Consider the following 13399-nt stretch of genomic DNA (forward strand, 5'->3'; position numbering starts at 1 on the left):
GAAGTGGCTCAAGGAAATATAGTAAGGTGCAGGGAACACAGGTTGGCTGTTGTGTAGCGGGTCCTTGAGCTGGAACCCAGAGTAGAGGGTGGGCCTAGGTTCCCCTGCTAGCTACTGTGGGGCTGGTACTGTAAGGCAGTGAAGCAAAAGACTGCCTGGGAATGCTGGAGAGCAGGAACCTTTATGCACTTCCCTGCTGGAAGGGGCCCCTCCCTCCTCCCCCATAGTGACCTGGCCAGAGGGCTGAGTCCTGAAGAGGACAGCTGTGGCTCCTGAGAGCGAGAGAGGAGCTGCAGAGAAGAAACTGATGTGTAACTGCTGGAAGTTCAACATCTGATGAAGTGAGCTGTAGCTCACGAAAGCTCATGCTCAAATAAATTGGTTAGTCTCTAAGGTGCCACAAGTACTCCTTTTTCTTTTTGCGAATACAGACTAACACGGCTGTTCCTCTGAAACCTGCTGGAAGGAGTGTGACTGAGCTAATTCCCAGACCTGCCAGGAGGCGGCGCTATCCAGTGGTGAGTACAGCACCCTGTCACAAAGTCCTACATCTTCTTGCTCTCCCACCAGTTTGGCTGGAAAATGCCATTTTAATTGCATTCTGGATAATTTTATGCCATATTAAACTTCATTCTGGTGAACTAAAGCTCTAATAATGATAGCAGTGCTGTCAATTGGTATGCACATGAAATTGCCAGTCAGCTGGGATAAGTGATGGTGCCAGATATAATGAAGTCTGTTCTTAGCCGGGCCACTGACAAGGCAGCCAAAATGCATATGGGAGAATGCATTGGGTAAGGTGATGACATTTGTGTACTAATGGAAATTCCCCACTTACAGCTCTGGGGACCAGAGAGGGCTAGGCGGCAGGAGGATGGAAATTGTTTAGTCAAAATCTGATTAATACTGACCTGAATGAGGAGAGTCTGCCACTGGACTTCTGTTGATGGAAATGTCTTAGGGGAATGAGAGCAATTTCTTCCAAATGCAGTGATGGTCAGAACACTTCTTACGTAAGAAAGGCACCTGCTTATTCATTGGGTCTGCTTCCTGTGGGCCTGATGCGTGGAAATCTCTTTAGCTTTCAGTGAATTTTAGAACAGGTTTCCCCAAGTGAATTTAGATCCATGTGATTATTTTACTGATGCCTGGCAGAGCTAACACAGTTGGGGGGGGGGGGGGGGGGAAAGAGCTCATGAATTGTAAAAAAAGATAATGCAGGGAGGACTTAATTGACATGTGGCTTATGATGAATAAGCCAGCAAGAACCTGGCTTGACATTCAACTCTTCAGTTTATTTGCAAGCTGATCAGGTTTGATCAGAGACCCAGTGAAGGAGCCCTGCAATGCCATTCCTGCAGGGTTGCTTTTCAGCTCCAAACCAGATATTTAACCAATAGGAAGAGATTCAGCAGTGGAGGCCCAAGTCATGCTCCATAGAGTGGTCCAGGAAATGCGTGGACTGAATCATCCCCTCAAGTAGTGGGATTTCCCCCTGCTTTGGAATGAAACAAAGGGCTTCATCCTCCAAATCCTCACATACCCAGTGATCTATACAAGTCTCAGGGGAGCTGTTGGTCCTTGCTTCTATCAATGAGTCATATCCCTACATCCTGGTCCTTGGCAGGGCACCCTATAGGCAGTTGCCCCCAAAACCTCTCTCAGAATATTAGGAGGGGCTGCCATAGCTCAGAGGGAGCCCAAGTTTTTTAGACTGATTTGGGACTTGAAGTTGGCAAATCCCTGTGGGTTTGGTGTGGGGATGAGGTATGGAGAAGGCCTCTTCTCTCCTGGCCCCTTTCTCTCAATGCCTGGATCCCGGTGGAGGGACTTCTGCAGTCTGGGGAAGGTGGTATTTCCCCACTCTGTGGGTCCCCCTACTTCAGGCAGGGATTCAGTAGCTTCTCATCCTTTCTGTCCAGGATATCAGAAAGGACAATTGGATAGTACAGTGATGAGTGTGGTATAAAAACCAATACAGAATCTGTCAGAATTTGGTTGGATCTCTCTGGATTTAGGGCGTTAGGCTCCAAATGAAGGCACTCCCCTCACAATTGTTAGTGGTGCTGAAATGCTGATTGTGTAGGGGACCTATAGACAGGACAAGAAACTGAAGGTGCAGGGAGGGTGGTGTTGCCTGGAGTGTGCGTCCTTGCTTGGCTTTGCTATTGCAAATTGTGTATTGTTTTGGAAAACGAAGTTGGCTGAGGCAAAAAGCGACAGGCCTGCTGCTAGAGAGCATCCTGCTGCTGTTTGAGCCACAGAGTGGTAGGGTGTAATGAAGCATTGATCAATTTTCCACTCCAGTTCCGTGGAGCATGTTGCCTGAATGAAATTATTGATTAGCTTGGGGGTCAATATTGAGTCCTACATGGAGAGGTGTCTCTAAGCACAGAAGTACACTCTGTGCCTTCACTTACACATGTGCCTTCGTGTTCTATTGGAATAAATGTCTCCTTTGATTGGAGACCAGCTCATGCCCTTGGCAGCACCCTCCTGCTGCATATGTTCCCTTTAGTCTTGTATACTCTGGGGTCTTCGCTTTTATGGCCCAATCCTGCAAGGTACTTAGTACCTGGGGAGTTGAGATGGCTCAGCACCTACCAGGACTAGGTTCTGAATCTCCTATTTCCTGAAATTCAGACCTAGTTTTCGTAACCTCTTTAGAATGACTAAGATTTCCGAGTCCATGTATTGTGCTGCTTGCCCTCTGCTGTGCTTGCTTAATCTCTAAGACTAGTGTGTTGTAGCTGAGATTTGCAATTTATGCCCAGTGCTCTAAATGTGGCCTCATTTGCTCTTTAGAATGTGCTAGAAGAATCTCTTCCTAGTTACATTTGAAAACTTCTTTATGCCTTCTGCAATTGTATTTGCATTCCACCGGTATTAGCACACTTGCATATTTTAACTTCCATCCAGGGGATTGGCACATGTGGCTAGTGAAGACATACTGTATTCCCCATAGCTTTTGGATCCCAAGCACTTCACATTTCTTTACTTTGCACTGCAGTTTGGCCCCTCTATTCCTGTCCAGAACTTTAGAATAATTAATGAAGAGACTATGCCCAGAAAATGCAGCCTAGGTTTGACATGTTGCAACAGGAATTTGGAAGTTGTGTGGATACTCAGAGGCCTGACTCGAAGCCCATTCAAGTCAATAGGAGTCTTTTTTTTTTTCCATTGAAGTCAATGGCTTTTTAATCATGTCTGCACTCTTGGATTGTTTGACAAAGTTCATAATTATGGATAACCCAAGTAGGAATACTTTGTTTTATGAAGCCCCATGTCAACTGGACTATAACAATGTATGTTTCTCTTCCAGTTTTCGAGAGATGCTTCAGAGTGCATCGTTCTAGGATGTCACAGATTCAAGAAGAGGCAATAGTTACACAAGGTGTCTGATATTGCTAATGCCCCAGAATCCTGTATTATGGAGGAAGCATGGATACTACCACATCCCATCTAATAAACCCATAAGTGCACCTTAATTTCTACAAGCCTAAAAAGAACACGTATTAACTGGGTCAAAATTTGTCCATACTGCATGCCTGGTTACTGAGGGCATTTATCTGATTCTAGGCTTGCTTCCCTCTTTTATTTTAGATTTGTAGTTCACTGCTAAATTCTTAGGTTCAGAGATTGCAGCTATGAAGAATATATCAGTGACTCTCTCACATGGTGTTTTAAAAGTTCATAATGGAACTTGAGGGGAAAAGTCCCCAGTCTCTTTTAAAGTTCAGAGATATAAATAGACTAGGAGTATAATTCTATAAAATTGAACTGCATTATTGCTCTCTTCTGGACTGATTGCATCCTCCAAAGTTTCTTATTAGGAGCAATTTTCATTCAAAGTCACTGACATCTAAACAGAAAAATTCAAGCAGCCTCAGTCCATCCCAAACTGTTTGTTTCCACTTAAATGTGTCCTCAGATTTCAAGTCTTTCATTATTTCATCCACTTCAGATCCTTGCTCACTAAACTGAAACATTTAGTTATCTTTGTTTACAGTCTGACACGGTCATGCATTTGTTTGCATATGTATATCCTGTAGGCAGCAGCTATACTCCTAAAAATGACCCAGTCAGACCTATGCAGAAAACAGTCTTTACATGTGTTATATCACAGCTCCCAAGAAGAACTGCACCACAAGTAACAAATAGCATTTCTCGAAGATTTTGCTGCCTAGTCATTCAGTTAGACAGAGCTTGTAAAACAAACTGTAACTGCACCATCTGGTGACTCCAAATAATAATATGCCTTAGAGACCAATTCTCTGTATACTACTGTATCAAAAGCTTTTCTAATCTTTAGGGTACTATACCAAGTGAAAGTGAAGTTGACAAGCTCTGTCTTAGTTTCACTTTGCACTTTGCTTTGATGTAGTACTGCTCTACTCACAGAGGGAGCCAAGAAGTGGAAGTATGTCACAGGGGTTTACATGCCCAACTCTTGTTGTCATGCCTGGCAGGGATGGCTCTCCCCTGTTGGCAGTCAGAATTGTAGGAAGCTTTTCCCATTTGAACTTCTGTGTGTTGATTACACAAGTAAATTTGTTAAAACTGCACTTTTTCCATTGCCATGGCTCAAAGATACTGTTAGGGTTGCAGCTGCATATGTGTTAATGCAGACCCCTTGTCTACTGGGCAGAGTTTTAGCCAAAGGATTTTAATGGAGGTCATGAACCCGAAGTCCTGTATAGGACTTTGAAACTGTAGGCATAGAAAGAATGGTCTTGCCATTAAAACATCGGTGAGAACTCAAGACATCTAAGGTCAATTCTTGACTCCGCCACAAATGTCCAGTGTGACCTTGGGCAAGTCACTTAATCTCTGTGCCTCATCTCCCATTTTAAAAATAAGGGACTAATAATACTCCCTCCCTGCCAAGCCTTGTATGTTTAAATTGCAAACTCTTTAGGGCAGCAACTGTCCCTTTACTATGTTTATTACAGTGCCTAGCACCTCTTGGTGCTACTGTAATACCAATAATAAAACTAGGGCTACATCTTTTTATTATCTTATCCACATGACACAAATCTCTCTCACCTCTGTCTCTGATTACAGCACATAAGCACTAGATTAAGGATGGTGCTTCAGCAGGCACACCATGCCAATGCTGCAGGGCTTTCCTTTCCTTCTCTCCCTGGCACTCAAGTACTTTACTCATGGTGATTTGTAAGCAAATAAATATTTATAACTATGTACAAATTATTTAATGCTGCCATACATAATGCTGCCACTGACCAAGAAGGCATTAAAGGAGAAAAAGATGCTCTAAGACTGAACAATCCTCTGGGTCTCCCAATGCATTCTGTGTCTGCTTTATGTTGTTGGCAGTGTTGTAGCCATGTTGGGCCCAGGTCTGGGAGAGATGAGGGAATATATTTTATTGGACCAACTTCTGCTGGTGAGAGAGGCAAACTTTCAAGCTAAACAGAGCTCTTCTTCAGGTCCCGTGATGTCTGCTTGGAAAAGACTGGTCCAGATCCTGTGAATGTGAGGGGAGTCTTTCTATGGACTTGGGTGGGGGTGAAGTTCCTAGAAGCTGATGCTGAGCCTCTAGCCATTTGCCACCATACACTGAATTAATAATAATGATGTGTTGGCAGGGCCAATGCATGTTGGTGGCAATAAATAATCAGTAACAGCTGGAGCTGCTGTCTGCAAAATATTGCAAAACAAGCAGATGCATCCATGTTGATAAAAATGAGTGACCCGTTGGTTCGTTCATTTGTTTATGCAAAACTTTATGCAGCAGCCTGGACCCTCCATTGTGGACCAGGAAGGAAGTCCTGGATCTGTTCAGCCTCATGAAGGTGTCAGGAAATGCTGGTCTCCTCACCCTGCAGGGAGGCTGTGCAGAGGGGAAGAGGTCCCAGTGTCTGTGCTTTCCTACCTTAATGATCCTAGTTAGTTTTACATCAGTTTTGAAAACACGGCCCTCGCTGTCTTCTTGCAGATCAGAAAGAACTAAGAAGCGTAGGGCCAGATTCTTTTTGCACTTTGTCTAGATGTTTACACCTGTGAACAGGGAGTGTTTAACTGCCACCCAGAGGAGTGAGTGGGAAAGTCTCTGACCTCGCTGAGTTTCCTGCTTACTTTGCACAGGTCTGAATGGTGACCCAAGATCTAAGGCAATGAAGAATCAAGCCCAGAGAGCATCTTGGGCTTTATCTGAACTATCAGACAAAACTCTCCCTATCCCAGTCCATTTTCTGCTGCATTTTTTTAATGGATATTTATGGTTTTGTTCCAGGCAACCAAGTAGCACAGCTGGGATTTAAAGGGACCACACCCAGCATCTGTGTTAGTCTCTCTTTAGCATACTGGGAAATGTACCTTGTGTCATCTTCTATCGGTTTCCTTTTCCCCTGTGGAAGTACTGAGGCACATAATTCATCGAGCTTGTTTTAGAAAATGTCATTTTGCTATGTCAAGAAATTAGCCTGGCTGCAGTATCTTCGAGCCAGGCAGTCGGCTTCACTTACGGCACCCCATGGGTCTTCTGGACTTGAATCTTTTATTGTTAGTTGTCTGAACATCTTGCATTATCTTTTATTCATTCACCCCCTTTGTGTTTTCTTTTCATTTGTTGCAGTCACTAACTTCAGTCTTCAATCCTGCCAGGCTTTCTGGTGCCTGATGTTTAGTGTCCCTATGCCTCCTTGCTGCTCTTTACATCTCTTGATGTGTCCACATTGGCCTTTCTTTGTGCACAGACAGTGCCAACACAGTCACTTAGCACTGAACCCACTTAAATCAAGTGAGGCCACCGTGATGGGTTCTCCCGGGAGTCCAGGCTGGTGGGTCAGGGGGGCTCAGTGCCACCTGGAACTGGGGTACCACTCTGGAGGAACCCATCACAGCCACCTCATTGTAACTCTACTTCTTGGACCACCTGTCTGTCTCTGCTCAGGGTGGCTTGCACAATACCTGATAGACACTAACCCAGCTGGATACAATGTGCCAGGGGTATGTTGTGTCATCCATCTGAAAACGTGAAGGATTGGTGTCTCCTGGGATCCCCTCAGATCATGGGATGGTCAGAATGGACCCCAGACTCCTAAGCACCTTCTGTCACCACACTGCTCAGAAAAAAAGAACAGTGTTCACACAAGCTTTTCTTTTTCTGCTCTTACACAGCTTTGCTCAGGGGGTTGGAGGGTGGCCAAAAAGCAGCACAAGTAAAAGGGCACCTTGCACTGGTGGAAGGTGACCCAGCAGACAAAGCCGAGACTGAAGTTGGAGGAGTGGAATGAGCAGGTGGAAGACAATGTGGCAATAAGGATACACCGACTTGGACAGAGTTAGTCTAAAGACAACTTTGAAAACCAGTTTTGGTCTCTGCAATAAGCCAGCAAAGAGGATGGAAGATATGGGGGATTCTGCTTCTGGGAGTGGGAGCCTCATCCGGCTAAAGTTGTTTAGATGCACTTTAAATCTAAAAGTGCAGTTCTACCCTGTGAGAATCTCGTCATCCATCTCAACAGATCAGCTCCCTGTGCACATTCAGAGCCAGATCTGACATCTCCAGTGACTCATTACATTTGTTCTGCTTTTAACTCCTATTAGCCCTGCAGAGGCATCACGGCCGCAGGAGAGGGGGCCGGATTCAGTTCCTCCTTGTGTGCCTCAACAATAGAGTTGTTTCTTAAGTTCCAGCCAACTACACCTGTACAACCCCATAGAAGGCAACGGAGTTACACAGGAATCACTGAGGGCATACTCTAACCTGTAGGACCTTTATGATGACTCAAGAGAAGAAAAGAGTGGTTGATTCTCAGAGCCCAGGTTGAGTTTGCAGGGAGCGTAGTTTTAAAAAGATGGTGTTGTTTTTCCTTTGTGAACTGGGCAAACCTGATCAGGAGTCATTTGAAGACGATAAACATGAAGCAATTTCAGGAGCAGCATTTTGGAGCAGATCTGCACCTCAGTAATACTATAAAAGATCAAGGGGTGAGGAAGGATTTTAGTAGAGAGTGAATCAGGGTAAATTCCTTCAAGGAGAAGACAGCAGGCCAGGGAGTTGCAGGAGTAAAAAATTAACTAATATTTAAGGCTGTCTCTGACACTTATGGGGCCTGATCCTCCACAGATGTAAATTGTGTGGTTTTTTTTAAAGAACAAAATTTAGTATCCAACTTGAGAAGAGTGGTGGCAGGTACAGGAAGCATACTGCAAATAGAACATGCTACCCGAGAAGATTAAATTCCATAGCAGGCAGTTACTGACAACTTTGAAATAGCCAGCTGAAGGAATCTGAGAGAGTTATGACACTAATGAGTTACAGCTATAGGTATAAAAGTGACTGGATTATGTAGTTTTGTGTCTTGGGTGAAAAGTTTTTATCTCCCAATGACCAAGTCTTGTGCTTATGGAGAATTTCTATTTGTTAAGCCTGCATAGCAGTTATGGAAGGGTTTGCGATTTCAGTCGGAAGATGAGCTTTTCAATGTGCTGTTTTAGAGGGATCTGGCATAAGGTAGCATATATACATACAGATAGATTCTGCCTGCTCCTCCCATGAGTGTGCAGCAAAGAAAGGAGTCTTCAATCACCCCTTTGCAAAGCCTGCCAAAGGGCGAGCAGCATTGCAGCCTCCCTTCTTTGGGGAGGGCAGGGACCGCTCCTTCCCCGCCTCTCTAGGAGGTGGAGGGTGCCCTAAAGAGTAGGGAGGAGCTGGAGTTATGGCCTTGCACCACTTCCAGCCCAGCTTGTGGAGTGGGACTAGGCTGGGCCCCAGGAAAGGCAATGTGCAAGCCATGGAGTCTGGCCAGTTCCTCCCAGTACTCTGTCTGCCTCTTACTCTGGGCTGTGCCCAAATGGAATAATCTAGGCCAGAGTTACTGCTGATATCACTGATTTTCCTAGGTGCTGGGGGCCAGCTCCTCAGTTGGTGTAAATGGCTGCAGGCACAGCTTCTGTGGACCTGCACCTACCAGTTCTGGATCTAGCCCTGCACAGGAACCCCCATTAACTCATTACAGATGGAAGGATTTGTCTAATGCTTTGGTGTCTGAGATCTCTTGTGATACGCATCCTGTGCCTGAAGTGAGAGGACAGCCCGTCTCTTCAAATCAGCAGTACATGCTCCATGCCAGGCCTGATAATATGCGGGCAATGCATCCCCCCATGACAAAAGGCAGGTGTGGCCTATAATATAGTCCTGCAGTTCTCAAACTGTGGGGTGGGACCCCAAAGTGGGTCACCAGAGCTAATGTTAGACTTGCTGGGGCCAGAGGCCGAGGACCAAGCCCCACTGTCGAGGGCCAAAGCTGAAGTGTAAGTCCCACTATCCAGGTCCGAAGCCTGAGGACTTTATCCCTTTAGTGGCAGGGTTCAGGTCACAGGCTCCTCTTCTCCCCCCCCCCCCCCCCCCACCTGGGACTGAAGCCCTTGGGTCCATCTGCCCAGAGCAGTGAAGCTCAGGCTTTAGCCTCCCTCCAACCTGGGGCAGCTGGGCTTGGGCAGGCTCAGGCTTTGGTCCCCCTCTTGGAGTTCTGTAGCAATTTTTGTTGTCAGAAGGGGGTCACGGCGCAATGAACTGAGAGAACCCTGATGTAGTCAACAGTGAGTCCTGCCTTGCACTCTTGTTGTCGTAGCAAGACGTAAGCAATGAGAAAATCTGTGCTGGGGTCACCGAGAGGAGACTGTGTTGCTCGGTCACTGCCGTTGCTGTAATGTTCCGGTCAGACACAGCTGTCAAAGCTCAGGGCCATGGTTCAGACAAAACGAAGCTTCCCCTCTGCTGTTTTCTAGGTGGTGATCCCATTCTTTTCTCTCTGCTTTCCTCTCCCAAAGAGCCTTTGTAACATAGGAGATGAGAAACATTTCCTCTGTATAGCTTAGCCTTGTCTTCACTGGGAAAAGAGGGGCATTTATTACCATGCTTGTTAATTAAAATCCTAGTGAAGAGGGGGCAGTTGTGGTTTTAACATGTTAGCAGTCGAGGTACGACTGAGGTTCCACATAGTCTTTCACTTGAAACTGCACACCATGTAGTTAACTTCCATTAGTTAATGTCCAAAGACTGAGGACAATCCTGAGCTCCTTCTGAAGAATATAGTTATACAACATAGCTCATTTTCCAGTCTTTTTTTCTTTTTCCTTTTCCAATTCAGGTACATTGTCTCCAATCTGGGAATCAGAAACAAACTGATTTGGCTGCAGTGAGTGTTGGGAGATAGAACAGGTCGCAAAATAGGAACAACATTTTGTGACAATTCCCTGAATTTCCCCCACCATTGAAATATGAAATTTTGAAGGAAATATGAGGAAAATTTGTTCTGGGAAGTCCTAGAGGGTTCCATGAGCAAAGCATCAAGTGGATATTCTGGCAGAAGGAAAAATTTACAGAAGACTCCTACTCCTATAAAGCTATCTGCATCTGGTAGGCCACAATATCCACTGAGACAAATTCTGCCTTCCAATTTCTAGTCTGTGGCTTACACAGATGTAAAAGGAGAGCAAATATGGGCTCCAATGTCTGTACTGGATTGCTGGTATGTGGGGAACAAAATATCATCGCTTGCTGTCTGACCAGGCGGAAAACCCAAGTTCACGGACACATATCTAAGCTTTTCAGAACTAGTTCAGGCCATAGCTTTAAAAACCTAAATGGTTCCTTCATGCTCTGAACGTATGCAAGTATCTCCGTGTTCGGTGTGCCAGGAATTAGTTTGAAATCTGCTTTTTTTTCTTTTTCTTTGGGGTATAAGTGCTTGGTACTGAACGTATTGCAGTACTCCAAGCTACTCAATGGAATGGGATTTCCATAATTTTTTTTTTAATGTAGACTTTAAAAGTACCATGTTTAACTACGGCAGCAAATGAGACTGTTTCCTGAAGTTAAAGGCCTGAGGCAGAGCAAATAGCTTGCACTTAATGGCTATAGTGTCACCTGGGGAAAACGTAGGGTTACAACAGTTACAGCACTACATGGATCTGAGGTGAGGCTGTGAGTTTGTCACAAAGGTCACAGATTCCATGACCTCTGACTTCTGCAGTGGCTGCTGTACCTGGCTCTGCCCCCTCCCACACCCCAACTCTTCTGCTTGGGTGGCTGAGGGTTGGGGCATAGGACAGGATGAGATGGGCTCTTGGCAGCACTTACCTGGGGGGGCTCCCCAGAATTGGCAACATCCCCTCTCACTCAGCTGCTAGGCGGAGGCATGGCCAGGCACCAGCTCCCATTGGCCAGGAACCGCAGCAAATGGGAGCTGTGGGGGTGGTGCCTATGGCCACACCTCCACCTAGGAGCTGAGTGAGGTGGATGTTGCCACTTCCGGGGAGCCCCCCGGTAATGCGGCCCAGAGCCTGCCCCATCCTGTGCCTCAACCCCCTGCCCCCTCCTACACCCAAACTCTGCTGAGGGGGGTGCAGAGCCAGGCAGGGAGACAGCTGGACCCACCAATACCCCTGCCCCCAGCACCAGTGAGGGTCCTGGGCTGTATGCAGCTGCCTGCCCCCTCCAGCATCAGCAGGGGTCCTGGGCCATGCACTGCCCCAGCACCTGGGCCACCCTCCTCCAGCATCCACAGGGCCCCCAGGCAGCGCCCCCCCAGTTTTATTCATGGGTATTTTTAATAGAAGTCATAGAGAGGTCATGGGCCGTGAATTTTTGTTTACTGCCCGTGACCTGTCTGACTTTTACTAACACAGCCCATAACTAAAACATAGCCTTACACATAGAACAGATGTTAGGGTTGACCCTGATCCCCTTTGACTTTAGTTTGTGGAGGAGATGAAAGGAGTAAAAGGCCTGCTCAGATGTGCAAAATCTGTCGACGGGGAAGGAATCCCCATTTCCATCTGATTCCACAGAAACCCCACTGTGAGAAGTGCATGCACTGGGCCACTATGGATGTTTAATGGAGAGGGGACATGGCTAGCCAGGAAAGATTGGCTGTATATCATATCTCCTCTGGCAAACCAGTAAAATTCCTGTTTGAATTAATGCCAATACTGTTATATTAACGTGTTACTTTCACTCTGTCATGGAGGGGATGCTCTGGAACTACTCCATATGAAGCCAGTCAGGACTCTGGGGGAGCCTCCTCTCTGTGAGAAGACTGTCTCCAGGGCAAGAAGCCTACACAGCTTCAACCTTCCTGGGTCTGACCTCGGAGCATTCAGCATCCCCTTCTCACACCGTGAGCTTCCCCCAGCAAGTCCACACTGGTGGGGCTCCTGGGGAAGCCAGAGGGCCCTGCACCCCAATTCTGCAGTCAGACATGACTCTCAGCCAGCCAGTAAAACAAAGTTTATTAGATGACAGGAACATGGTCTAAAACAGAGCTTGTAGGTACAGAGAACAGGACCCCTCCGTCCGGTCAAACTTGGGGGGCAGGGAGCCCAGAGCCACATCTGGGCCTCCCTCCATTTCCCTAGCCAGCTCCAAACCGAAATTCTCCCACCCCTCCTCTCGCCTTTGTCTCTTTCCTGACCAGGAGGCCACCTGATCTTTGTTCCTCAACACCTTCAGTTGGCACCTTTGCAGAGAGGAGGGGCCCAGGCCATCAGTTGCCAGGAGACAGGGTGTCGGCCATTCTCTGTGTGCAGACACCATCACACTGGCCCTCTAGGGCTCTACAACAATCCCACACCCTTATCCCACCCCCTAGATACTTAAGAACTGCATAGGGGAAACTGAGGCACTCACACAGTATTCAGAGAAAACATTAAGAACATTCCCACTTTGTCACACACTCTTTGGGGTGGAGATGGGCCAGACAGTTCACGTTACCTGTCCAAACTGTCCTATGAATCCTTATCAGTGATGGGCAGGTGATGTATGGGTTATAAAGCAACAACTTGTTAAAAGGTACCTCTGTTCTGAGAGCACCCAAACTTTCTGAATGGGTTCAACCATTCATTGTAATTGTGGGTTTTATTGACCGACAGGCAAGACTTTGCAATAAGGTGGCTTCTAACTAGACAGTTTATAAAGGCTGCTTCAGGGGAGGGGTGAATTACAATCCCTCCTCTGGGAAAGTTAATGTTTTAAAAACGATTTTATGATCTGTACCAATATTTCAGTGTGAGGCTAGGAACACAGAAGTTTCTCTGCTGATTGCTTATTCTGGAATTATATAGCCTCCTTTGCATTAATGAAAGCTTTCTAGTCTCACATAAGTAGGCTTTTTTTTTTTTGTGGACAAGCTGAGCTCCATGGATTCCCCCTCCCCACCACCAAATATAAGTAATGAGTGGATTTGAGCCAAATGACTCACTACAGCATATCGCTCTGCCTGCTAATAATGGTCTATCAATCATCGCTAAACCAGTGCTTATGAGGTAGCTGGCTACCGTAATGTGAATGTGAAGTTTGCCAGCTCTTTATTACCTGTATTATGTACAATGCAGCAATTTGAGCTATTCAACTGGAGAGAGGAATTTT

The 13399-nt window shown here is 46.2% G+C and overlaps 1 long non-coding RNA gene across 1 annotated transcript in view; it reads left to right on the forward strand.

Moving 5' to 3' along the window:
• The window catches only part of LOC142073301 (uncharacterized), a 113952-nt gene that overhangs the window by 28987 nt on the left and 71566 nt on the right, over positions 1–13399 (forward strand). Inside the window, exon 2 of the long non-coding RNA XR_012670104.1 lies at positions 432–518. This is a non-coding gene — a long non-coding RNA (uncharacterized LOC142073301). The remainder of the gene's footprint in view (positions 1–431; positions 519–13399) is intronic.

The sequence above is a fragment of the Caretta caretta genome, chromosome 9, assembly GCF_965140235.1.
Source record: "Caretta caretta isolate rCarCar2 chromosome 9, rCarCar1.hap1, whole genome shotgun sequence".
Classification (NCBI taxonomy): domain Eukaryota; kingdom Metazoa; phylum Chordata; order Testudines; family Cheloniidae; genus Caretta; species Caretta caretta.